This window comes from Malus sylvestris, chromosome 4 (assembly GCF_916048215.2).
Source record: "Malus sylvestris chromosome 4, drMalSylv7.2, whole genome shotgun sequence".
Classification (NCBI taxonomy): Eukaryota; Viridiplantae; Streptophyta; class Magnoliopsida; order Rosales; family Rosaceae; genus Malus; species Malus sylvestris.
Genome location: NC_062263.1, coordinates 26,024,804 through 26,052,400, shown reverse-complemented (window position 1 = coordinate 26,052,400; position 27,597 = coordinate 26,024,804). Strand labels below are relative to the sequence as shown.

Sequence of the window (27,597 nt, the reverse complement as noted above, 5' to 3'; positions counted from 1 at the left end):
TTTTTCTGTCCAACTCCCTCTCGATTCTAGTCTCTCTCTCCTCTCTCCCTCGCTCTAGCTCTGTGTTATTCGACGAAACCTTACATCTCCATTTTTTTTCGACAAGTTGAAGGTTTTCCATCTTGTTTTCCGGCTAAACCTCGTCAAATTAAATGAGGTTAGCACCACCAACAAACTGCTCTCCATCCCTAGACACAGATCGAAGCTTTGCATGCTCGAATCTGTCATCGATTCGAAGAAACCCAAACATGCCGAGACTTTCGAGCCAATTTCCGGCCACCTCCGACCACTTTTTGGCCTCAATTCAGGTAGAAACAGAATCCCCTGACTCCTAGCTTCAGTTTGATATATTTTTTATGTGAAAATTCGTTGGGAAATGTATTTGAAAGAGATAGTTGAATCGGAAAGTTAACGGCAGTGTGTGGTCGAATGTCACAAGGAGTGGCCGTGAGTAGTTGTTGAGCAAGACAAGGATGAGAAAGATGATTGTCTTAGCTAGTCCCATGGTTCTCGGGGGTACTCCCTAAGACCAGATAGTCTTGTCTTTAGTTGAGGCGAGTGAGAGTTAGTCTCGCTAAAGTTAATCCTTGCTGGGAACAAATAAAGGACTGGACTAATCTTTAATTTCGTCCGGTCCATCAAACTTTAACGAGGGCAAACAAATGCCCCTTTGGATTACTAAGACACCTTACTCTGCTCTCACCCCCTCTATCTACTTCTCTCGTTCTCTTATGGTTGTTTGCGTCACAGAATCATGTCATCTCCCTCTCTCTTCGCGTCCTTTCTTCTATCCTCTATCCTGCGAAATTACACCAGACCAAGCACAAACTGACCTAACCTGGTGATTTCCAAGCTCGAGGATATGAGATTCTTGACTAGTCGATCCTGGTTCGCGACCCATACATAAGTCGGGATCGGAATTAGAGCGTCGCCGTCGCGAATACAGGAGACTTAGCTGTGATTTCGATTTTGATTTCAATTGAATTTTGTGATTGTGTTTCGTTTTGTGATTTGGAAGCTTTATTGATTGAAATGGAGGGAGAAAGTTGTGGAATTTGGACGAAAAAAAAAGGAGAGGGAAGAGAGATTCTTAGTCCAGAGTTGTGGAATTTGGACGGAAAAAAGGTAAAGGAAAGAGAGAGGTTTCTTAGTCCAAAGAGAGTGTCCTAGAACAAGAAAAAGAAAAAGCAAAAGAAAAACATAGAATTTATTTTTATTTTTTTATTATCTTGCTTTTTAGTTCGATACGAAACCAAACATTCAACTAAATTAGTCCAACTTACTCTATTCTAAGCTAGTCCAGCTTAATCCCTAAAGTTAGTCCAATCCAAAATAATTTGGTGCAACAAACGCACCCTTAGCCCTCTCGTGAAATTGTTTCTCACGGACACAGTCAAAGAAAAAACAAATCATTGACTTTGAACAAATTGATTAATTGCATAAAATTTCAATTGTGTTTTGGACATGTGAAATGAAACATACAGATTCTCCGCTTTGGTTAGAAGATATGATTACGAGATAGAAGGTTGCGGCCAAAGAGGTAAAGAAATATATAGGAAGACTTGGAAAGAGACTATAAGAAAAGATTTGAAGCCCTTGCAATAAAGCGGAATGAGTTGTTGAAATTGAAGCAAAGAAAATAAAATAAAGCATAATGAGTTAACAAGACGACGGCTTTGAGAGATGAACAAATACAATGTAGAAATCTCTACATTCATGCCAATGCCACCCCCTATTCCGCCTGCCAATTTCCTACCCATCTCCAGCTTCACTTGTTTGAGTCCACAGCGTAGCAAACTTCACCATCGAACCAACCAAACAAGAAGGAAACATAAGCTTTCAAACGGCCGGGAAGAATTTGAAAAAATTTACTTTGACACCTCTGCGCTATTTGGATATTGCACCTTCCGCTAGTCGAGGGACTGGAGTCGGCCACCATGGGATCACAATCGGGAAGAATCTGAAACAATTAAATTTTCTGTTTCCAACAATCTTTGACACCTCTCCGGTTACAATGTTGCACCTGATAGTATCTTTTATCCGACCATAGAGCTTCTTCGTATCTACTATCATATACAAGGTATCCTCGTTATTTTGGTCAAAAAATACCCCCTCAATCTCTATCCATGGACCTATCACAACCTTTGTTTCATCCACCAAATAAACCCTCTTCTTAAGTTTCACAAACAAACTCTTTGATCCTCCATGGATACTCACCCTCGGATCATCATCTTCTTCTTCTTCTTCCTTCAACTCACAAATAGACAGATAGCCGGAAACATAGTCATAGTTGCACATGCGCACACCCCCATCATATGCTGCTATGCACCTCATTGGAAGAGCGTCCCACTCATTCCTGATACGGTGTCTATAACAGGTAGATAAAGTAGCACTAGCACTCTTGTCGATCATGAACGGATCCAACTGAATAAGAATGACATCATCATCGCCCATCCAATACAGCATTAGTTTGGAAGCAACGCCAGTACAGACACTCATCATTTCCAAAGTAAAGTTGTACGCGGATGTTACAGTTCTCTCGGATCTTACAGTTGTCTCCTTCCATTCACCAGTCTCAGAAGAGAAGATCTGCACTTTGAATGTGCAGAAATCTCTCATGTCGATGAGTTTGAAGTTGCTGAAATCTATTATGTCCTTGTCCTCGTCATCGGCATCATCAGGATCCATTAATCTCACAACCCTGCACCTATAATTCGCATTAAGCTGGATCATATCTCCTGGCTGATAATCTTCCTTGTTGTTATAGTAGGGAAGATCACAGATGAATCACACTAGTACAAACTTGCACACTTGTGGTGGGGGAGGAAGAGGAACCCACTGGATTGTATATGGATTGCAGATGTAGTAATCGCGCTGGTTAAACTCGCTTGTGCAGCACAGAACTAAGTCATTATATGTACCTACCACAACTGGCTCTTGTTTCAAACCATGGAAACTCACAAGTCTTTGGAAAAGCTGATTCAACGGTTGAGAGGACGGCGACATTCTTCTAAGGAATTCCTCCCCTTTTGTATTTATTGCAGTAGTTATTGGCTTTTGGTTACGATCCCTTTGGAGGTATAGAAAACGGCCCATAAAATGAGTATCCGAAATGAGAGTGCACCAACGCTTGGAAACGCACTTGCATTGTGAAACGGACTTATAGGAAGGAAGTCGACAAAAGATTTCAACCAATAAAGAGTCCGGTAGATCATCAATATTGCTGTTCATGAATTTTGATGATGGCCACTGCTCTAGGGGATGACTGGCTTATTCTACTGCGGCCACTCTTCGCACCAATAGTACTGTTATGGCCTCTCATGGCAGGATGCATAATTAAAGTCAGGCTGTCAGCTTCTGAGGGTATTCTATACCCGAAACTGCACAAGATATACAAAAATTAGGACTGACATAAACACCTTTTCGTTCAAGACCAGGAAACCGCTGATTTTGACACTCAAGCGGTGATAAAGATGATCAAAGGGCAAAAGCAAGAGGCTTCAATGATTTCAACTGCACCCCAGAAACGAAACATGTTAGTAATAAGCAAGAACAATCCAACTAAATAAAATACGGTTTTGGGCTTGCTCAAGCATGTCAAGGGTAAATAATACACAAATTTCTAATCCAATTAATCCACAGAAGAAACAAGGGATTCTGCCAATCAATTGATTCAATTACATCAGGTGAACACAGAATCTGACTGACAAGCAAACAAATTTGAGCATATAAATACTCCAAAAACTCTCAGACAAATCAAAGTTGAGTGCTTTTAAATTAATTTAATTCTTCCTAATTACCCATGGCCTAAAGCACTCTCTGAGATAGATAGAGAGAGAGGGAGAAAGAGAGAGCTGAATCTGACTGCCAATCACCCGTCTCAGCCGCACAGAGAAAGTGAAAATTGAGGGAGGGAGAGAGAGAAGTGAGCGGAACCCCGAACCGAACCCAACAGTTGCATCCTCGTCGTTTAAGTACTTCCAAATATCAATCACATAAAGCGTTATTGAACTTTACCGGGATGCCATATTTTACCACTAATACCCACGTGGTTTGCATGGCCCATTCCAAATTACACATTTTCTGACCAAACTTGTATTTTGAACCCAAACATACTTATAAATAATTTTAAATCGATGATTAGTAATTCAAAGTATGCATTGCATACGTAACAACCGTTTATATGTATATATTAAAAAAAAACGACATATTTATTCTAGTTTCGTGAGAATTACTTACTCATATTCATGATTGCAAAGAAAGAATATCATCAAAATCAATGTTAATATAAATACCTTATATTCACGAGTACTCCAATTCTATATCGGGTAAAAAAAACTTATATATATATATAATTATTAAAAGAAATTAAATCATACCCAAATTAGGTCTCCAACAAATAAAAAAACCAAATAGATTATTAAAAGAAAGATTCCTAATCAAACCAGAATTTGGACTGTACAGAAAAAGCCCCATTTGACCGACCAAATGAGTAAGGATTCGGTCTCAAAAAGACTGTTATTATTATTATTATTGGTAAAATTTATCGCATTCTGTTTAACTTCTTAGAAGAAACTTTCTTTTAAAAACGTGTCGTCTTGACTGTCTAAACCCCTAATTTATATATCCCACAACCAAAATATTATCTCAAATAACAAATAAGTTTTAAGCAATTAGCAAAACTATAAATTAATATCGACCCATCATCAATCACTTTAGATTTTGTAAGTTTCAGATTGGGGATGGCAACGGGGCAAATCGTGTTTGGAGTGCCATCCCAATACCCAATCCGTTTATTTTCTCCAAATCTGAAACCGTAGAATCTCCAAACGGGTTGGAGCAAGTTAGGGTAGATTTAGAACCTAAAACTTGAGTTTTAGGTCAATGGTTGGAGTAGATCTAATGAAGTGCTTGAGTTTATATAAAACTCATGGCACCCTTTGATAAATTATGTGTCTATTGGTCTTAAACCATCTGACACGTTTTAGCAAGGGATGGCACCAATTAAATACAAATGACATAATCTTTCTTTGAAAGCGATTAACATTATTTTTTATTTAATTATAAAAATTATATATTACAATATTTATATTATAGTATATAATTAGAAATAGTGCCCGCGCGTTGCTGCGGGATTAGAAATTGTGTGAGAAAATATGTTTCAAAAGGATAAAAGAACGTAAAGCACAATATATACAGATATTTAAAGAATGATCAAGTTTGGTGCAGATTGGTTTGTAGACAAAATGAGAATAAAGGGATTAAAATAGAAATAGAGGAAGAGCTTTTAGGACATTAGTAAACAGAAAATCATCCTTAGATGCTTAAATAATAAAAATAAGTCAATAACCATTGTTCCTACCATCTAACGTCTCCAAATTGTCACCTATCTTTCCGATAACTTCCTATCTTTAAAAGAAAAATTGTCACCTATCTCTAAATTCACAAACCAAAAAAAACTATACTGTTTACTTTATCCAAACACTGAACTTTTAAAGATTCAATAAAGAACACTAACCTCCATTGGGACCAGAGAGTGCTCCACCATCACATGACTGAGTTTTATAAGATCCTCCATGTTCACGAAACATTCATAACTAAATTCATTAAGGGCTCAACACTCTACATTGGAATACAATGCAATACTGCAAATTAGAAAGAAAAACACACAAAAAAATAGAGAAAAGGATACAGTTATGCATCGTTGACAGCATCCAAATTGACAATTGTAATTTTCCTCTGAGCCAAAAACAATGCAATCTCTGCAACAATCAGAGCTTTCCGCTGAGAACACAAAGAAACCTGCAACAATCAGCTCTGAACAAAATGCATATGGATCCATCGTTGGCAAAACTGCAGTGCGATCAAAATGTTTGCAACTTATTTTGTCAATTTTGATATCCGATTCTGTCCACTCATTTTCAAATAAATTGGCATCTAAGGTAATACTATGAAGCAGCTGATTGACTAATCACCAAGAACGTCAAAAGTTTTTTTTCACTCACATCGAAAGAAAAACCATCTACTTCCTAATTGGGGAAACACTTCAAAAACCTAAAGTAATAATGAATTCGAATTTGAATCAGAAGGAAGCCACAATTGTTTTAAAACTCCTAATAAATTTGATAACTAAGCTGACAGATTTTTTTCAAAGCCTTAAAATATGTAAGCAAAACTCTAAATACTCATCACTATTTACCAATAAAAAATTCTTTATAATTTCAACTCGCTATTTAATTCAAAGATTGATTCAATGAGATACCGTAGTTTTAGTTAAGTATCACTTAGAATAATAATTCAATAAACCGACAACTAATGTTATTAGAGTAACTTACAAATTAATTATTTTTCTTCTCAATCAGCAGGTATACTAAGTGAAATGACCAATGAAAACTTTTGAATATTCTAGTGATCAGTGTTTGCAAGGTGAATCCATCCATATATACAGGAGGCGCTTACTCAAAGCAACATGGAGATGCTGATCAAACACATCAGATATCTGATCTCCACCAAGTTGTCTGAAAAGAAAAGAAAAAACAGTGAAATGCTATTACACCAAATTCATATGAACATTTCCAAGTAAATTCACACATAATTAATTTTAAAATAAACAAAGAACATATTTCTTCTACAGAGTAATGTCACTCCTATTCCTAATGCAGATTTACAAAGACAATTAAACGAATTTAACAAATTGAATGAAACAATAAAGAATAACAAATGAGGATTTAAATATTTCCATGTGATCTGAAATAAGTGAAGAACCTCACATGATCCATCTGATCTTTCTTCTTTTTTCTTGAAATGCTTAGAGGCAGCTTTCACCACCTTATTACAAACTTATCAAATTTTGGATACTTTATGAATTTAAGATCTTTAGTCTTAGTATTTTTTATGAAATTGTAATGAATTTGCAAATTTATCAACTATATCTTACATTCATGGTTCCATATTCATAGCAAATTCCAAAAATTTAATTAGATTTAACCAATACAGTCCTAAACCCATTTAATCTGAAAAATATAAAGCTAATTCTGTACATTACAAAATCAAATCAAATCATATAATCTCAAACATTTTATTCATAACTTTTTTATTTTGTCTTTATACCGATCACCAACAGCCTTTATATATTTTTACTCAACCTCTGAAGGTGAATTTTTTTTCAAAAACCTGCAATCATGACAAAAAAAAAATTTAATATCATACTCCATAACTGTATCCCCCCATTGACTCGATCCTACTGGTTAACTCTATCTATTGCCTAATCTTTCCAACTCAGCCATAACCTTCAAATGAAAAATTTAGACGGAGTCTTAACTCGCTGAGAGAGATGCTTGAACTTTGAACGGAGAAGAAGCAGAGACTTTCACAGAGAGAGAATGGTCAAACATGACGGGCAGCGTCCGACAATGGTTGATAAAACCCTCTAGAATTCTTTCCTTTCTCTTTCTACACCCTCATCCTCTCTCTCTCTAAAATAATTCCTCTCTCTTGGTGCTTCGTTAAGGGGTTTTGTAGAAAAGCTTTTGGGGTTGCCATATTCGTGGACGGTTTTGGTCCAGAAGTTCTACTCTGACATTAATTTCCTGGGGTTTTGCTAAATCTGGTGCACAGAAAAATGGCAGTAAGTTCACAATTTTTGTGGGTTTTTTGTGCTTTATTTTTTTTGAATCAAGTTCTCTACACACCATTATCGCTCAGTCGATTCAAATCTTCAAGAAAAAAGGTGGGTTGCTAGATTCATACCTCTCTACCATCTTTAAGTGAATCCACAATGTAAAATATCTTAACAGTTCAAATTAAATCGAAAAAAAATTAAAAAAATTGAAAAAACTTGAGCATCGTACTTTCATACTCAGAAATAGAGAGAAAAAAGAATTGGGGGAAAAGTTGGGAAATTTACCAGAGGGATTTAGGTGGAGGCGCCGCGAGGAGGCGATGGGCAAGGCCGATTGAAGCTCAAAGGGCGGAGCTTCGACTCTCCGGCAGCGGCGAGATCTAGGGTTTTTCCACAGAGACAGAGGGAAACCTAGATTGGGAAAATAGGGAGAGAAATAGACACCTTGATTCGAAGAGATATGGTGAAGCTCTAAATCGAGCAGCTTGTGCAGAGAAGAGTGAGGCGAAGAGGGAGACGGGGAGAGCCGGGGTCAATCAAAATAAGAAAAGCTGATAATGGAGAGAGAGAACCGAAGCACCCAAAGAAATCGAAACCGGAGAGGATGAACGCGTGGCCTGGGAGGGCGAGGAAGTCATTTTACTGTAGAAAATATGGCAAAAAATTGGCTTAACAAACGAATTGAGGGGCATTTTGGTCCGCACACTGCCCTAGAACAGTAATCAGATGTTTGGGTTTTAGTATATATAGAATTTCCAACAATCCCTCACATAAATAAAAAATTAGAAGAATTTGAGAGTACATGCGGACAAAAAATGCATTGGAAGAAGTGTTTTTTAGATTTGAACCTACCCTAGTGAATACTTGTCTAATTTACTTGGTGACGCAATGAATGTGGAAGATCTTGAAATGCTCACCGTAACAGTAAATCGAGACAATAAGCAACCCACATCACTAATCCTAATAAATAACGGTTTATACGATTGTGTTCATTTTGATCCTGAACAAATCTCGAATTCATGAGAGTTTTAGAGAATTTAGTCATCTCATACTCATAGAAGCAAATTCTTCTTAGAATTAGATATTGTCATCTTTAGGTATTCTACCTGTTGTTAAGTAAATACTATTATATCTTAATGACATTTACGTCACCCCCACAATTCTCTCATAATTGTGATTGCTGAAATGCATGAAATTGGTTAAACATATGAAGCTATTCTATCTTCCTAGGCCTTAAAGCCTCACTAGTCTTTTAAGATAAGCATGAAATCTTTCTTGCCATGACCAACCATGATCTAACAAACTCATTGGTTGCCATGACAAATTTTGAATGCACATCTTTAGGCCGGCATGCAAGTGTATCTACAGTTTTTATGAGGTTGAAATTCTGAATAGTTGCAACTTGCATTAATAATCCGTAGCAACTTTCGTATTCTTTTTCTGATTTTTGTATGACTTGTGACGATTTTTTCAACATACATTAGTAAAATAAAGGCAAGAAACACGTGGCAAATTAGTAAGGAATAAGAAGTAGAATTATTTTAATTCCAGAGTTCCATGCGTTTACTAAAAAAGGGACTAGATGATCTAATTTATTTTCTTCAATTCTCCTACTTCGATTCCTTCGTTTTTTTTCCATTTTTTGTCGAGTAAATATGCCCTTACACTATAGTAAGGGGGAGGGATGTCTCGAATCTAGGATGCAAAGGTAAAAACCTAATACCGCATCCACTAAGATATTGAACCATATACAAATCTCAAGATTTCGATATCTAAATATTTTCAATAATATAGCGAAATTAAGTTAAGATTCATAACTATCCGAACATATAGGGAAATTAACATTGTAATTGGCTAACAGCAAGTGCACTGTAAAAGATTACCAACAAGGTAATAGCAGTGACATGCTAAGAAAACTCTACTGGTTAGAATATCCAAAGGACTAACACTAGGATACGCACCACACAATCAAATTGAAATTATTAATAAACATAAAAGTAAGTCATCCAAGAGCACCAATTGCACACTCCTCCCACAGAATACAGGATCGAATCAGACAATCTCATCTCTACCTTGCTTAAATCTCAACAGAAGAATCACTGCAACACTGCAAATTCAAATCAGTTAATAATAGAAAAATCTTCGCGGTAATATTTCGATATTAAACAACAAGAATCTAATGACAAGAAATGAATACATCAATGTAAGAAATTACCATTAGAAAACCAATAGAACTAACATTCAAAAAAGTTGAAAATTTGGAAGCAAGTAATGAGCTCGTGTTTTTGAAATTGAGATCCAAATAGCTCAAAGCTCTTGTTGAAACTGAAACAGAACAAGCTTGCAGAAAAGCATTTTTTACTGTCTTTAGCACTCCATACATGCAAACTCGGAATAAACAATATGCAACCAACCATGGAACATATTCTTAAACAAACAACTTAGAAAACTTCACAATCAATCAATCAATCAAGTTTCAACCTAGATTGTCGCGGGTCTTTTAGTTTCACTCTAGCTAGCCGGTTCATTTTCTTGTTGGGCTTGGTGATTTTCAATTCGCCTCGAATACTTGAGTTGTTTGAGCAAATCAGGACGCCCCTTTTGCAAATGCCAGTTCACGAATTCAAAATGAATGCCCTGTAATTAATGAGCAACTATTGATGTGTATATATAATCATCGAAATTAAAACCTACATAAAGTAATAATTCAAAATATCAAAAATAAAAAATAAAACTATTAATCAGAAGGTTACTTACAAGGCAAGTGAACTGGGACATCCATCTCCCATTCTTGAAATACTTGTTCATCATAGTATTGAAACCCTCGAAATCATGAATCACAAAGTTAGATTCATCTTCCCAAGAGATTATTGCCGTCACATTGGCATCGATGGTTGACTCCATTATAGTGAAGTATAACTTACGGACAAATGGCGGAGTATTCGCCGGAATTCCCCATGTATTTTGTTTATCGACCACCACCATATCTTGAACAACTCCTTCTGGATTTTGCTCCTTGATGCAATTCACGTCCGAGAAACTCTTGACGAGGATGGCCGGAGCATCCTTAAGCTTGCTGAGCGATTCATTGATCGTGTTCTCCAGCTGCTCCAGCAGGATGGGGCAGTCCAGCTTTTTTTCATATTTGGCCTTGGCCTTCACCAATCGGAAGACGATTCGTAGGGCTGCTGTTGTCCAGATCGGCATTCTGCTGAGCCAAACAGCACAAATCAGCATTTAAGTTTGAATAAAACACCAGGCACAAATAAAAAAGTTCAAATAAAACACCAGCATCGGCATTCTGCCGAGCCAAACAGCACAAATCAGCATTTAAGTTTGAATAAAACACCACAAATCAGCATTTAAGTTTGAATAAAACACGCACAAATGAAAAAGTTCGAATAAAACACCAGCATCGGCATTCTACCGAGCCAAACAACACAAATCAGCATTTAAGTTTGAATAAAACACCACCAATACAGAGCACAAGTAAAAAAGTTCGAATAAAACACCAGCATCGGCATTCTGCCGAGCCAAACAGCACAAATCACCATTTAAGTTTGAATAAAACACCAGCAAAACAGAGCACAAATAAAAAATCCGATGAATCTTGAACAACTCCTCCCACAGAAGATAGAATCGAATCAGTCACCAACAACTTCCACCATCTCATGTCTACCTTGCTGAAACCTCAATAGAAGAATCAATGCAACACTGCAAAATTCAAATCAGTTCATTGTAGAAAAATCTTCGCAGCAATATTTCGACATTAAACAACAAGAATCTAATGACAAGAAATGATTACATCAATGCAAGAAATTACCATTCGAAAAGTTGAAAAATTGGAAGCAAGTAATGAGCTCATGTTTTTGAAATTGAGATCCAAATAGCTCATGGCTCTTGTAGAAACTGACTAAGAACAAGCTCGCAGAAACTGACTAAGAACAAGCTCGCAGAAAAGCAATTTTGACTGTCTTTAGCACTCCATACATACAAACTTGGAATAAACAATATACAACCAACCATGGAACTTATTCTTAAACAAACAACTTAGAAAACTTCACAATCAATCAATCAAGATTCAAATTTCATACCTAGACTGTTGCGGGTCTTTTAGTTTCACTCAAGCTAGCTGGTTCATTTTCTTGTTGGGCTTGAGGATTTTCAATTCGCCTCGAATACTTGAGTTGTTTGAGCAAATCAGGACGCCCCTTTTGCAAATGCCAGTTTATGAATTCAGAATGAATGCCCTGTAATTAATGAGCAACTATTGATGTGTATATATAATCATCGAAAATAAAACCTACATAAAGTAATAATTCAAAATATCAAAAATAAAAAATAAAACTATTAATCAGAAGGTTACTTACAAGGCAAGTGAACTGGGACATCCCATTCTTGAAATACTTGTTCATCATAGTATTGAAACCCTCGAAATCATGAATCACAAAGTTAGATTCATCTTCCCAAGAGATTATTGCCGTCACATTGGCATCGATGGTTGACTCCATTATAGTGAAGTATAACTTACGGACAAATGGCGGAGTATTCGCCGGAATTCCCCATGTATTTTGTTTATCGACCACCACCATATCTTGAACAACTCCTTCTGGATTTTGCTCCTTGATGCAATTCACGTCCGAGAAACTCTTGACGAGGATGGCCGGAGCATCCTTAAGCTTGCTGAGCCGATTCATTGATCGTGTTCTCCAGCTGCTCCAGCAGGATGGGGCAGTCCAGCTTTTTTTCATATTTGGCCTTGGCCTTCACCAATCAGAAGACGAATCGTAGGGCTGCTGTTGTCCAGATCGGCATTCTGCTGAGCCAAACAGCACAAATCAGCATTTAAGTTTGAATAAAACACCAGGCACAAATAAAAAAGTTCAAATAAAACACCAGCATCGGCATTCTGCTGAGCCAAACAGCACAAATCAGCATTTAAGTTTGAATAAAACAGCACAAATCAGCATTTAAGTTTGAATAAAACACGCACAAATGAAAAAGTTCGAATAAAACACCAGCATCGGCATTCTGCCGAGCCAAACAGCACAAATCAGCATTTAAGTTTGAATAAAACACCAGCAATACAGAGCACGAGTAAAAAAGTTCGAATAAAACACCAGCATCGGCATTCTGCCGAGCCAAACAGGACAAATCACCATTTAAGTTTGAATAAAACACCAGCAATATAGAGCACAAATAAAAAATCCGATGAATCTTGAACAACTCCTCCCACAGAAGATAGAATCGAATCAGTCACCAACAACTTCCACCATCTCATGTCTACCTTGCTCAAACCTCAATAAAAGAATCAATGCAACACTGCAAAATTCAAATCAGTTCATTGTAGAAAAATCTTCACAGCAATATTTCGACATTAAACAACAAGAATCTAATGACAAGAAATGAATACGTCAATGTAAGAAATTACCATTCGAAAAGTTGAAAAATTGGAAGCAAGTAATGAGCTCATGTTTTTGAAATTGAGATCCAAATAGCTCATGGCTCTTGTTGAAACGGACTAAGAACAAGCTCGCAGAAACTGACTAAGAACAAGCTCGCAGAAAAGCATTTTTGACTATCTTTAGCACTCCATACATACAAACTTGGAATAAACAATATACAACCAACCATGAAACTTATTCTTAAACAAACAACTTAGAAAACTTCACAATCAATCAATCAAGATTCAAATTTCATACCTAGACTGTTGCGGGTCTTTTAGTTTCACTCAAGCTAGCCGGTTCATTTTCTTGTTGGGCTTGAGGATTTTCAATTCGCCTCGAATACTTGAGTTGTTTGAGCAAATCAGGACGCCCCTTTTGCAAATGCCAGTTCACGAATTCAAAATGAATGCCCTGTAATTAATGAGCAACTATTGATGTGTATATATAATCATCGAAATTAAAACCTACATAAAGTAATAATTCAAAATATCAAAAATAAAAAATAAAACTATTAATCAGAAGGTTACTTACAAGGCAAGTGAACTGGGACATCCCATTCTTGAAATACTTGTTCATCATAGTACTGAAACCCTCGAAATCATGAATCATAAAGTTAGATTCATCTTCCGAAGAGATTATTGCCGTCACATTGGCATCGATGGTTGACTCCATTATAGTGAAGTATAACTTACGGACAAATGGCGGAGTATTCGCCGGAATTCCCCATGTATTTTGTTTATCGACCACCACCATATCTTGAACAACTCCTTCTGGATTTTGCTCCTTGATGCAATTCACGTCCAAGAAACTCTTGACGAGGATGGCCGGAGCATCCTTAAGCTTGCGCGATTCATTGATCTTGTTCTCCAGCTGCTCCAGCAGGATGGGGCTGCCTAGCTTTTTTTCATATTTGGCCTTGGCCTTCACCAATCGGAAGACGAATCGTAGGGCTGCTGTTGTCCAGATCGGCATTCTGCTGAGCCAAACAGCACAAATCAGCATTTAAGTTTGAATAAAACACCAGGCACAAATAAAAAAGTTCAAATAAAACACCAGCATCGGCATTCTGCTGAGCCAAACAGCACAAATCAGCATTTAAGTTTGAATAAAACACGCACAAATGAAAAAGTTCGAATAAAACACCAGCATCGGCATTCTGCCGAGCCAAACAGCACAAATCAGCATTTAAGTTTGAATAAAACACCAGCAATACAGAGCCCGAGTAAAAAAGTTCGAATAAAACACCAGCATCGGCATTCTGCCGAGCCAAACAGCACAAATCACCATTTAAGTTTGAATAAAACACCAGCAATACAGAGCACAAATAAAAAATCCGATGAATCTTGAACAACTCCTCCCACAGAAGATAGAATCGAATCAGTCACCAACAACTTCCACCATCTCATGTTTACCTTGCTCAAACCTCAATAGAAGAATCAATGCAACACTGCAAAATTCAAATCAGTTCATTGTAGAAAAATCTTCGCAGCAATATTTCGACATTAAACAACAAGAATCTAATGACAAGAAATGAATACATCAATGTAAGAAATTACCATTCGAAAAGTTGAAAAATTGGAAGCAAGTAATGAGCTCATGTTTTTGAAATTGAGATCCAAATAGCTCATGGCTCTTGTTGAAACTGACTAAGAACAAGCTCGCAGAAACTAACTAAGAACAAGCTCGCAGAAACTAACTAAGAACAAGCTCGCAGAAAAGCATTTTTGACTGTCTTTAGCACTCCATACATACAAACTTGGAATAAACAATATACAACCAACCATGGAACTTATTCTTAAACAAACAACTTAGAAAACTTCACAATCAATCAATCAAGATTCAAATTTCATACCTAGACTGTTGCTGGTCTTTTAGTTTCACTCAAGCTAGCCGGTTCATTTTCTTGTTGGGCTTGAGGATTTTCAATTCGCTTTGAATACTTGAGTTGTTTGAGCAAATCAGGATGCCCTTTTTGCAAATGTCGGTTCACAAATTCAGAACGAGTGCCTTGTAATTAATGAGCAACTATCGATGTGTATATATAATCACCGAAATTAAAACCTACATAAATTAATAATTCAAAATATCAAAAATAAAAAATAAAACTATTAATTGGAAGGTTACTTACAAGGCTAGTGAACTGGAACATCTATCTATCATTCTTGAAATACTTGTTCATCATAATACTGAAACCCTCGAAATCATTAATCACAAAGCTAGATTTATCTTCCCAAGAGATTATTGCCATCACATTGGCGTCGATGGTTGACTCCTTTAGAAGGACAAATGGCGGAGTATCCACTAGAATTCCCCATGTATTTTCTTCATTGACCACCACCATATCTTGAACAACTCTTTCTGAATTTTGCTCAATCTGATGAATCTTCAACAACTCATCCCACATAAGACAGAATCAAATCAGTCACCAACAACTTCCACCATCTCATCTCTACCTTGCTCAAACCTTAACAGAAGAATCAATGCAAAATTGCAAAATTCAAATCAATTCATTGTAGAAAAAACTTCGCAGTAATATTTCAACATTAAACAACAAGAATCTAATGACAAGAAATGAATACATCAATGTAAGAATTACCATTCGAAAACCAATAGAACTAACATTTGAAAAGTTGAAAAATTGGAAGCAAGTAATAAGCTCATGTTTTTTAAATTGAATTCCAAATAGCTTATAGCTCTTGTTAAAGCTGACTAAGAACAAGCTCGTAGAAAAACATTTTTTACTGTCTTTACCACTCCATACACACAAACTCGGAATAAACGATATACAACCAACCATGGAACTTATTATTAACCAAACAACTTAGAAAGCTTCATAATCAATCAATCAAGTTTCAAATATCGTACCTACACTATTGTGGGTCTTTTAGTTTCACTCGAGCTTGCCGGTTCATTTTCTTGTTGGGCTTGGGGATTTTCAATTCGCTTCAAATACTTGAGTTGTTTGAGGAAATTAGGACGCCCTTTTTGCAAATGCCGATTCACGAATTCAAAACGAATGCCCTGTAATTAATGAGCAACTATTGAAGTGTATATATAATCATCGAAATTAAAACATACATTAATCATTCAAAATATCAAAAATAAAAAAATAACACTATTAATTGAAAGGATACTTACAAGGCAAGTGAACTAGGAAATCTATGGTTGACTCCATTAGAGCGGAGTATAACTTACGGACAAATGGCGGAGTATCCATCGAAATTCCCCATGTATTTGCTTCATTGACCACTTCCATATCTTGAACAACTCTTTCTGAATTTTGCTTCATCCGATGAATCTTCAACAACTCATCCCACAGAAGACAGAATCGAATCAGTCACCAACAACTTATACCATCTCATCTCTACCTTGTTCAAACCTCAACAAAAGAATCACTACAACACTGCAAAATTCAAATTAAATCGTTGTAGAAAAATCTTCGCAGTAAAAAACAATAAGAATCTAATGACAAGAAATGAATACATCAATGTAAGAAATTACAATTCGAAAACCAATAGATCTAACATTCGAAAAGTTGAAAAATTGGAAGCAAGTAATGAGCTCTTGTTTTTGAAATTGAGATCCAAATAGCTCATAGCTCTTGTTGAAACTGAATAAGAACAAGCTTGCAGAAAAGCATTTTTGACTGTCTTTAGCACTCTATACATACGAACTCGGAATAAACGATATACAACCAACCATGGAACTTATTCTTAACCAAACAACTTTGAAAACTTCACAATCAATCAATCAAGTTTCAAATTTCATACCTAGATTGTCGCGAGTCTTTTAGTTTTAATTGAGCTTACCGGTTCATTTTCTTGTTGGGCTTGAGGATTTTCAATTCGTTTCGAATACTTGAGTTATTTGAGCAAATCAGGATGCCCCCTTTTGCAAATGCCGGTTCACGAATTCAAAACGAATGCCCTGTAATTAATGAGCAACTATTGATGTGTATATATAATCATCGAAATTAAAACCTACATAAATTAATCATTCAAAATATAAAAAATAAAAAAATAACACTATTAATCGAAGGGTTACTTACAAGGCAAGTGAACTGAAACCCTCGAAATCATGAATCATAAAGCTAGATTCATCTTCCCAAGAGATTATTGTCATCGATGGTTGACTCCATTTATATCGGAGTATAACTTACAAACAAATGACAGAGTATCCATCGGAATTCCCCAAGAAATTAATACATCAATGTAAGAAATTACCATTCGAAAACCAATAGAACTAACATTCGAAAAGTTGAAAAATTGAAAGCAAGTAATGAGCTCATGTTTTTGAAATTGAGATCCAAATAGCTTATAGCTTTTGTTGAAACTGACTCAGAACAAGCTTGCAGAAAAGCATTTTTTACTATCTTTAACACTCAATACATACAAACTCGGAATAAACGATATACAACCAACTATGGAACTTATTCTTAACCAAACAACTTTGAAAACTTCACAATTAATCAATCAAGTTTCAAATTTTATACCTAGACTATCGCGGGTCATTTAGTTTCACTCAAGCTTGCTGATTCATTTTCTTGTTGGGCTTGAGGATTTTCAATTCGCTTCGAATACTTAAGTTGTTTGAGCAAATCAGGACGCCCCCTTTTGCAATTGCCGGTTCACGAATTCAAAACGAATGCCCTGTAATTAATGAGCAACTATTGATGTGTATATATAATAATTGAAATTAAAACATACATTAATCATTCAAAATATCAAAAATAAAAAAATAACACTATTAATTGAAAAGATACTTACAAGGCAAGTGAACTAGGACATCTATGGTTGACTCCATTAGAGCGGAGTATAACTTACAGACAAATGGCGGAGTATCAATCGAAATTCCCCATGTATTTGCTTCATTGACCACTACCATACCTTGAACAACTCCTTCTGAATTTTGCTTCATCCGATGAATCTTCAACAACTCATCCCACAGAAGACAGAATCGAATCAGTCACCAACAACTTCTACCATCTCATCTCTACCTTGCTCAAACCTCAACAGAAGAATCACTACAACACTGCAAAATTCAAATCAATTCGTTGTAGAAAAATCTTCGCAGTAAAAAACAACAAGAATCTAATGACAAGAAATGAATACATCAATGTAAGAAATTACCATTCGAAAACCAATAGATCTAACATTCGAAAAGTTGAAAAATTGGAAGCAAGTAATGAGCTCTTGTTTTTGAAATTGAGATCCAAATAGCTCATAGCTCTTGTTGAAACTGAATAAGAACAAGCTTGCAGAAAAGCATTTTTGACTGTCTTTAGCACTCTATACGTACGAACTTTAAATAAACGATATACAACCAACCATGGAACTTATTCTTAACCAAACAACTTTGAAAACTTCACAATCAAACAATCAAGTTTCAAATTTCATACCTAGACTGTCGCGGGTCTTTTAGTTTTACTTGAGCTTACCGGTTCATTTTCTTGTTGGGCTTGAGGATTTTCAATTCGTTTCGAATACTTGAGTTATTTGAGCAAATCAGGACGCCCCCTTTTGCAAATGACGGTTCACGAATTCAAAACGAATGCCCTGTAATTAATGAGCAACTATTGATGTGTATATATAATCATCGAAATTAAAACCTACATAAATTAATCATTCAAAATATAAAAATTTAAAAAATAACATTATTAATCGAAGGGTTATTTACAAGGCAAGTGAACTGACACATCCATCTATCATTCTTGAAATACTTGCTCATCATAGTACTGAAACCCTCGAAATCATGAATCATAAAGCTAGATTCATCTTCCCAAGAGATTATTGTCATCGATGGTTGACTCCATTTATATCGAAGTATAACTTACAGACAAATGACAGAGCATCCATCGGAATTCCCCAAGAAATTAATACATCAATGTAAGAAATTACCATTCGAAAACCAATAGAACTAACATTCGAAAAGTTGAAAAATTGCAAGCAAGTAATGAGCTCATGTTTTTGAAATTGAGATCCAAATAGCTTATAGCTCCTTAATGAGCAACTATTGATGTGTATATATAATCATTAAAATTAAAACCTACATAAATTAGTCATTCAAATTATTAAAAATTAAAAAATAACACTATTAATCGAAAAGTTACTTACAAGGCAAGTGAATTGGGACATCCATCTATCATTCTTGAAATACTTGCTCATCATAGTACTGAAACCCTTGAAATCATGAATCACAAAGCTAAATTAATCTTCCCAGGAGATTATTGCCGTCACATTGGCATCGATGGTTGACTCCATTAGCGCGGAGTATCCATCGGAATTCCCCATGTATTTTCTTCATCGACCACCACTATATCTTGAACAACTCATTCTGGATTTTGCTCCATCTAATGAATCTTGAACAACTCCTCCCGTAGAAGACAAAATCGAATCAGTCACCAACAACTTCTACCATCTCATCTTTACCTTGCTCAAACCTCAACAAAAAAATCACTGCAACACTGTAAAATTCAAATTAATTCATTGTAGAAAAATCTTCACAATAATATTTCGACATTAAACAACAAGAATCTAATGACAAGAAATGAATACATCAATGTAAAAAATTACCATTCGAAAACCAATAGAACTAACATTCAAAAAGTTGAAAAATTGGAAGCAAGTAATGAGCTTATGTTTTTGAAATTGAGATCCAAATAACTCATAGCTCTTGTTGAAACTGACTAAGAACAAGCTTGCAAAAAAGCATGTTTGACTGTCTTTAGCACTCCATACATACAAACTTGGAATAAACGATATGCAACCAACCATGGAACATATTCTTAAACAAACAACTTAGAAAACTTCACAATCAATCAAACAATCAAGTTTCAATTTTATACCTAGACTGTCTTTTAGTTTCACTCAAGCTTGCCAGTTCATTTTCTTGTCGAGCTTGAGTGTTTTCTCCATGGGGATATAGATAAGGAGATTTACATGTAAGTTCCCGAAGAATTACATGGACTCGTTCAAATAGTTCCAAAACCACAGAACACCCTCTGAAGTTGTTTAAGGCGTTTACTTACAATCCGACGGATGTGGTATACTCGTTTAAGTGATTATTTGATCAGTTATGGATAAATTATGCCTTTGCATGTTAAATTATGAAGTCTTATTCTGAATTGCTAAAGTTACAGTTTATTTTGTTGACACGAATCTCACTAAGACTTCGGAAGAGCTTGAGAAAATTGCCTCGTACTTGAAGATGGAATTTGAGACGAAGGATCTTAGGAAAACTCGTTTATACCTTGACCTGAAGTTCAAGCATTGTTCTGACGGTATTTTGGTCTACCAATCGAACTACATCCCGAAGGAGTTACTTTTGAGTATAAGTTTGATCGTCCATACATTATATGCAAATGAGACCCTTGAAGAGGTTATAGAATCTGAAATTTCATATCTAAGTTCAACTTTGCACTTCGTTGTACCTAGCTCATTGTATTTAGACATGACATCTTATTTGCTCTTGATCTTGGTAAAGATGCAGCATCGCGCCTAAACACAACTACTGAATTGGTATTAAAGACGTGCCCTGAAGGTACTACGAATTTAGGAAAATCAAATCCCAACGCATCTTGAGCGGATCCAACCCCCCTAATCCACGGAATGATGATTGCCTTGTTTGTTATGTTGACGCATGTTACTTATCAAACCCGCACAAGGCAAAATCCTTGAATGGTTATGTCTTTACCATTAGGGATATCACAATATCTTGGAGGTTCATGATATGACCTTAGTTGCAAAATCTTCGAATCGTTCCAGGACTCACCTTATTTCACTACGCCACAAGTGAGACATGGTTAAGAGTTCTTGTTGAGCATATTCGAAGTACTTGCTGTTTTCATCCATCGTTGAGTCCCAATGACGATCCATGAAAATTATGCCGCATGTATCAACCTAACCAAGCCTTGATACATCAACGAAGTTAACGCCAAGACATATTGCATCTGCATCTACATCAGCAAAGCATCAGGAGATTGAAGTCATGCAAGCCGATCCCAGACAACCTTGCTGACCTCTACACGACGTCACTGCCGAAGTCAACCTTCCAGAAGTTTATCTAAGGAATTGGTATGCCTAGCTATTCATATGCGATGCTTGTAGTTCTCATTTAGAAGTTTTGTCAAACTCAAAGGGAGTATCCAGAAGTATACTAACTTGATCTTAATGTACTTTTTTCCTACGATTTGGAGCATTTTTCCCACTGGGTTTTTGCTACCTAACTAGGTTTTAATGAGGCACCCATCCTGGGCTGATCATACCCTTGTGAGCTCTTCTACTTACGTCCAAAAGACGTGTAAGTTTGACTTAATGCAATTTCTCATTTTTCTCCTTAGTCTATGGGTTTCTCTCCCACCTTGGGTTTTACCATAGCGAGATTTGGTGAGTTTTACTTTTTATGCATTCTTTCATTGATTTGAGACTCGCATTCGCTTATTGTGCCGACGACTTCATCGCTGAAGACCTAATGCACCATTTACTTGAGTATTTACACACTCAAGAGGGAGTGTTGCAGTCCTATTAGAATAGTAATGTGATTATGTAAATCCTAGTATATCTAGAAATATCTTTTATGTTCCTATTAGGAGTTGATTACCTATTAAGAGTTGTAATCCTAGAAAGGTAAGGATTTTACCTATCCTACTACTATAAATAAAGGCACAATGTGGGTGGAATAACACACTTCATAATTACACATCTCTCTCATTCTTTGACCAAACATGTATTTTGAACACAAACATACATATAAGTAATTTTAAAACAATAATTAATAATTCAAAGTATGCATGCATAATAACTGTCTATATGTATATGTTAAAAAAAAACGACATTTTCATTCTAGTATCATGAGAATTACTTACTCATATCATTAAAATCAATGTTAATATAAATACCTTATATTCACGAGTTCTCCAATTCCATGTCGCCTGAAAAAAAAAAGAACCTTTGCAAACACACTCGAATATATATATATATATATATATATATATATATATATATGTATAAAAGAAATTAAATCCTGCCCAAATTAGGTCCTCCAACAAGTCAAAAAAACCAAATAGATTTTTAAAAGAAAAATTCCTAATCAAACCAGAATTTGGACTGTACAAAAAACACCCATTTGACCGACCAAATGAGTAAGGATTCAGTCTAAAAAAGACTTCTTTTTTAAAAAACTTATTATTATTATTATTATTATTATTATTATTATTATTATTATTATTTGATAAAGTTTACCGCGTTCTGTTCAACTTCATGGAAGAAACTTTATTTTTTGAAAACGAGACATCTTGACTGACTAAACGCCTAATTTACATATCCCACAACCAAAATATTATCTCAAATAACAAATAAGTTTTAAGCAATTAGCAAAACTATAAATTAATATCGACCCATCATCAATCACTTTAGATTTTGTAAGTTTCAAATTAGGGATGGAAACGGGGCAAATCGTGTTTGGAGTGCCATCCCAATACTAGACCCTTTTATTTTCTCCGAACTTGAAACTGTAGAATCTCCAAATCGGTTGGAGCAAGTTGGGGTAAATTTAGAATCTAAAACTTGAGTTTTACTCCAATGGTTGGAGTAGGTCTAATGAAGTGCTTGAGTTTATATAAAACTCAAGGAACCCTTTGATAAATTATGTGTCTATTGGTCTTAAACCATCTAACACGTTTTAGCAAGGGATGGCACCAATTAAATATAAATGATATGTGTTTGTTTGGATGTGCTTTGAAATGACTGAAAGTGTTTTTGGTGAAAATGTCTTTGGAACCAATCCTTAGTAAAAATACAAGTAAATTCTGGAAAAGCACTTAAAGTGTTTCCTCGAACAAGCACATAACTGGTGTTTCTTGCAGAAAGCACTTAAAGTGCTTTTGGAACCAAAAAACATTTTCTCTAAAAACGCTTTTAGCCATTTTAAAAGTACATCCAAACAAGAGCGATTAACATTATTTTTCATTTAATTATTAAAATTATATATTTCAATATTTATACTAACAATTTCTCACATGAATGAAAAATTAAAAGATTTTGAGAGTACAAGCAGACAAGAAATGCATTGGGGAGAGGTGCCATTTGGACTTGAACCTACCCTAGTGATTACTTATTGAAATTTCCTTGGCGACGCAATGGATGTGAAAAATCTTGAACTGCTCACCGTAGCAGTAAACCAAAACAATAAGCAATACAAATCACTAATCCTAATATATAACGGTTCATACAGTTGTGTTCATTTTAATCATGAACAAATCTCATATTCATGAGAGCTTCAGAGAATTTATAATTTAGTCATCTCATACTCATAGAAGTGACCCACTTCTACTCTCGCATAGGTGACCACTGATTAAGAGCAATTTGCTTTATTCCTCTTATTTTTAAGGTACCAGTGTCATTAAGTATAAATATACACCCATAACTTTTGTAGAACAACACACTTTTCCCACCACAAGAATGAGGTATATAGTATGTTAACTTCTTTAAAACATGCCAACCAGTTTGCCTACTAAACTTAGACCATGAGATCTCCAATCAACTAAGTTAGGTTTCCGCTCAACTGATTCATTAGTTATGTTGGCTTTAGCTCATTCTCCTCGATGATCAACTTACTCTCTAGTCAAATCCTTATAATTGTTACGGCTTAGGTTGACTATTCCATCATGCATGAAATAAATTTCAATGGAGAGTTGTTGTTTTACAATGTCAAGTCCTCTAAACATATGTTAGGACTTACACAATAATTTGCTAAGAAGTAGACTTGCCACATTTAAGGTGTTTAAAGAAAGATCTCTAAAGCTTTCCATACCTTAAAATTACATATTGTCATGTTTAGGTAGCAAATACTTCTTGTTAAGTAAATACCATTATATCTTAATGACATTTAAGTCGCCCTCACAATTCTCTCATAATTGTGATTGCTGAAATGCATGAGATTAGTATAAACATATGAAGCTATTCTATCTTCTTAGTCCTTAAAGCCTCACTAGTCTTTTAAGGGGAGTATTTTTGCTCACCACCATTTAGTGTGGTGTATACTCACCATCCTATTTATTACAGCTGAATGAGTTTGGCTTTCGAGATTCATGTAGTGGATTAGCTCAAATCTCAAAATTCAAACATATCTAACGGTGATAAATAGGATGGTGAGTATACACCACACTAAATGGTGGTAAGCAAAAATGCACTCATCTTCTAAGATAAGCACAAAATCTTTCTTCCCATGAGCAACCATGATATAACAAACTCATTGTTTGCCATGACAAATTTTGAATGCACGTCTTTAGGCCGGCATGCAAGTCTATGTACACTTTCTATGACATTGTCTCTTATTTTGCAAGACAATTTGAAGACTTAATCTTCCAGTACCTCAAATAAGGAACTGCTTGAAGACTTAAATCTTCCAAATTTTGCAAACATGTATGTGTCTAACCGTTTGGTAGTTCTCTAAATCCATCGAACATAAAACTGATTCGCCATTTCTCATCTGTTTGACACAAGTTCTTGGCCCTATATATATCAATTGGATGATGCATCGAATTCAAATGAAGTTCCTTCCTTAAAGAGGAACTTATCCCACGGATTGATACTAATCTGCACTATAAAAAACAAATGAATCCATGAGTCGCTTTATACATACCAATTGTTCTAGCTTTTCTCATTGAATGGGTTTTCAGTAGCATACTAGCTGCAATAGAACCTTGTCACTTGTCATTACTTTGGAAAACTTGGCCGAGTATCAAACATAGTCAACCGATGAAGTTGCTTTTGTGAAATAAGGTTGCTTGCGATATTGCTCATAATCCCAGTGGAATATGATAGAACTTAGCATGTAGAGGTTGATAAGTTCTTTATTAAAGAAAAGCTAGAAGGTAAAATTATTGAAATGCCTCCAATTAGAACGGAAGATCAAATAGCTGACATTCTCACCAAAGCAATTTCTAGTTAAAAGTTCTCTAAGTTTCTAGACAAGTTGGGCATGTGTAACATATATGCACCACCTTGTGGGGGGAGTGCTGACTTGGATAGTTTCCTATAATTTAGGATTTCTTAGTTTAGGATGGATCCCGTGTAATTTGGGTGAAATCTCTTTGTAATCTCATGTAATTATTCTTCCCTATTTGGTTAGGATTAAGATTGTATATTATGCCTCTTTCTGAGAAGAATAATCTTATCATTCAAAGCATTCTCGTTTATCATATGGGTATTAGTATTTAATACACTATTGTCTTCTTGATTTACTTTCCTTAAGCTTCTATATTGTTATCAATATATATATATATACAAGGTGTTTGATCTGAAAAATTATACAATGTTGTATATTCCATGTAGAATAAGCATGTTCAAGAGATTAATATTAAGTAAGCTTAGTTCAGACACCTCTTTGTGAAAAATGTCTGAAAAATTATACAATGTTGTATATTCCTTTTGTTATTGCTTAACGAATGTGTACGTATATGGATTTTATGAATCAAACTGAGGAGATTTATATTCATGAAGGAAACATAAGATTACAAACGGGAAGAACCTGAAACAATTTACTTTTCTGTTTGTAGCAATCTCTGACACCTCTCCTATGCGGATATTGCACCTTGCGCTAGTCGAGGGACTGGAGTCGGCCACCATGGGAGCACAAACGGGAAGAATCTGAAGCAATTAAATTTTCTGTTTCCTACCATCTTTGACACCTCCCCTGTTTGAATGTTGCACCTGATAATATCTTTTTTCCAAGGTTATCTACAATCATATACAAGGTATCCTCGTCATTTGGGTGAAAAAATACCGCATCAATATCTGTCCATGGACCTATCACCTATCACAACCTTTTTCTCATCCACCAAATTGACCCTCTTCTTAAGTTTCACAAACAAACTTTTTGCTCCTCCATGGATCGTCACTCTCTGATCATCTTGTTCTTCTTCATTCACCTCGCAAATAGACAGATTGCGGGAATAAAGGTCATAGTCGCACATCAGCACACCCCCATCATACGCTGCTATGCACCTCACTGGAACAAAGTCCCACTCATGACTAAAACAACGTCTATAACAGGTTGTAGTAGATAAACTAGCAATAGCACTCTTCTCAGATCATGAACGGATCCAACCGAATAAGAATGTCTCCTCACTCGTCCAATACAGGCTATACTGGGACTCATTTTTTTCAAATTAAAGTTGAACGCAGATATCACAGTTGTCTCCCTCCATTCACCAGTCTCAGAAGAGAAGATCTGTACTTTGAATTCGCGGGAATATTCTATGTCGTAGTCGTCATCACCATCATCAGGATCCATTAATCTCACAACTCTGCACCTATACTCCGCATTAAGCTGGATCATATCTCCTGGCTGATAATCTTCCTTGTTGTTATAGTAGGGAAGATCACAGATGAATCCCACTATTACAAATGCGCACACTTGTGGTGGGGGAAGAAGAGGAACCCACTGGATTGTGTATGGATTGCAGATGTAGTAATCCCGCTGGTTAAACTTGCTTGCGCAGCACAGAACTAAGTCATTATACGTACCTACCACAACTGGCTCTTGTTTCAAACTGTGGAAACTCACAAGTCTTTGGAAAGCTGATTCAACGGTTTAGAGGACGGGGACATTCTTTTAAGGAATTCCTCCCCTTCTGAATTTATTGCAGTAGTTATTGGCTTTTGCTTACGATCCCTTTGGAGGTATAGAAAACGGCCAATAAAATGAGGATCTGAAATGAGAGTGCACCAACGCTTGGAAACGCACTTGCATTGTGAAACGGACTTATAGGAAGGAAGTCGACAAAAGATTTCAGCCAATAAAGAGTCCGGTAGATCATCGATATTTCTGTTCATCAATTTTGATGATGGCCAACTTGATGTTGTTGCTGATGATCTTTACTCTTATCGAGTGACAGATATCAACCGAGGGCGGTACTGCTCCTGAGGGGATTGCTGACTTATTCTGCTGCGGGCACTCTTCGTAGCAATAGTACGTACCATTAGGACCTCTCATGGCAAGATAGGTACGCATCAAGCTTGGTTTCCAATCTATACTACTCACAAGGATTGTACTGCACCTAACGAAGCAAAATTTTGCAATTCACGGTCTTGCTTCCAGAATTTCGTCTGTGGATTTGCACCACCAACTGCACGAATCTGCAACAATGTAATAAGCAAAGGAAAAACGAACACCAACAACATAAACACAACAAATCTGGAAGACAGAAACAAAAAAGCAAAGCCAAAAAGAACTGAACTGGCAACATTAAACCAAAACCTACTGTTAGTGCACCAGAAACCACAGGTACTACAAGTCCAATTCAATCCAAATTTTGCGACCTTTGAGACACACGTGCAAACAAAGCATCCTCGATCAGTACCACCGGTTTCGTCAGCTTCGAATCATCTTCGACTCGGAAACGAAAAGGGGCGACAAGGATTGCAGATATGAAGAATTTGGGTGCACAAAGATGTGAAAGATGGATGAGAGAGAAAGCGATGGGTCTGCGAAATATGGGTTTCACTTAACCCGTTTGTACGCGTAACA

The 27,597-nt window shown here is 36.0% G+C and overlaps 1 long non-coding RNA gene and 2 pseudogenes across 1 annotated transcript in view; 1 reads left to right on the top strand and 2 right to left on the bottom strand.

Annotated features, from left to right (window-relative positions):
- LOC126619237 (uncharacterized) overlaps positions 1-2,419 on the top strand; it is a 32,554-nt gene extending 30,135 nt beyond the window's left edge. Inside the window, exon 2 of the long non-coding RNA XR_007621997.1 lies at positions 2,378-2,419. This is a non-coding gene — a long non-coding RNA (uncharacterized LOC126619237). The remainder of the gene's footprint in view (positions 1-2,377) is intronic.
- Positions 1,603-4,071, bottom strand: LOC126619222 (uncharacterized; annotated as a pseudogene).
- Positions 1,603-27,568, bottom strand: LOC126619230 (uncharacterized; annotated as a pseudogene).
- Between the last annotated feature and the right edge of the window lie 29 nt (positions 27,569-27,597).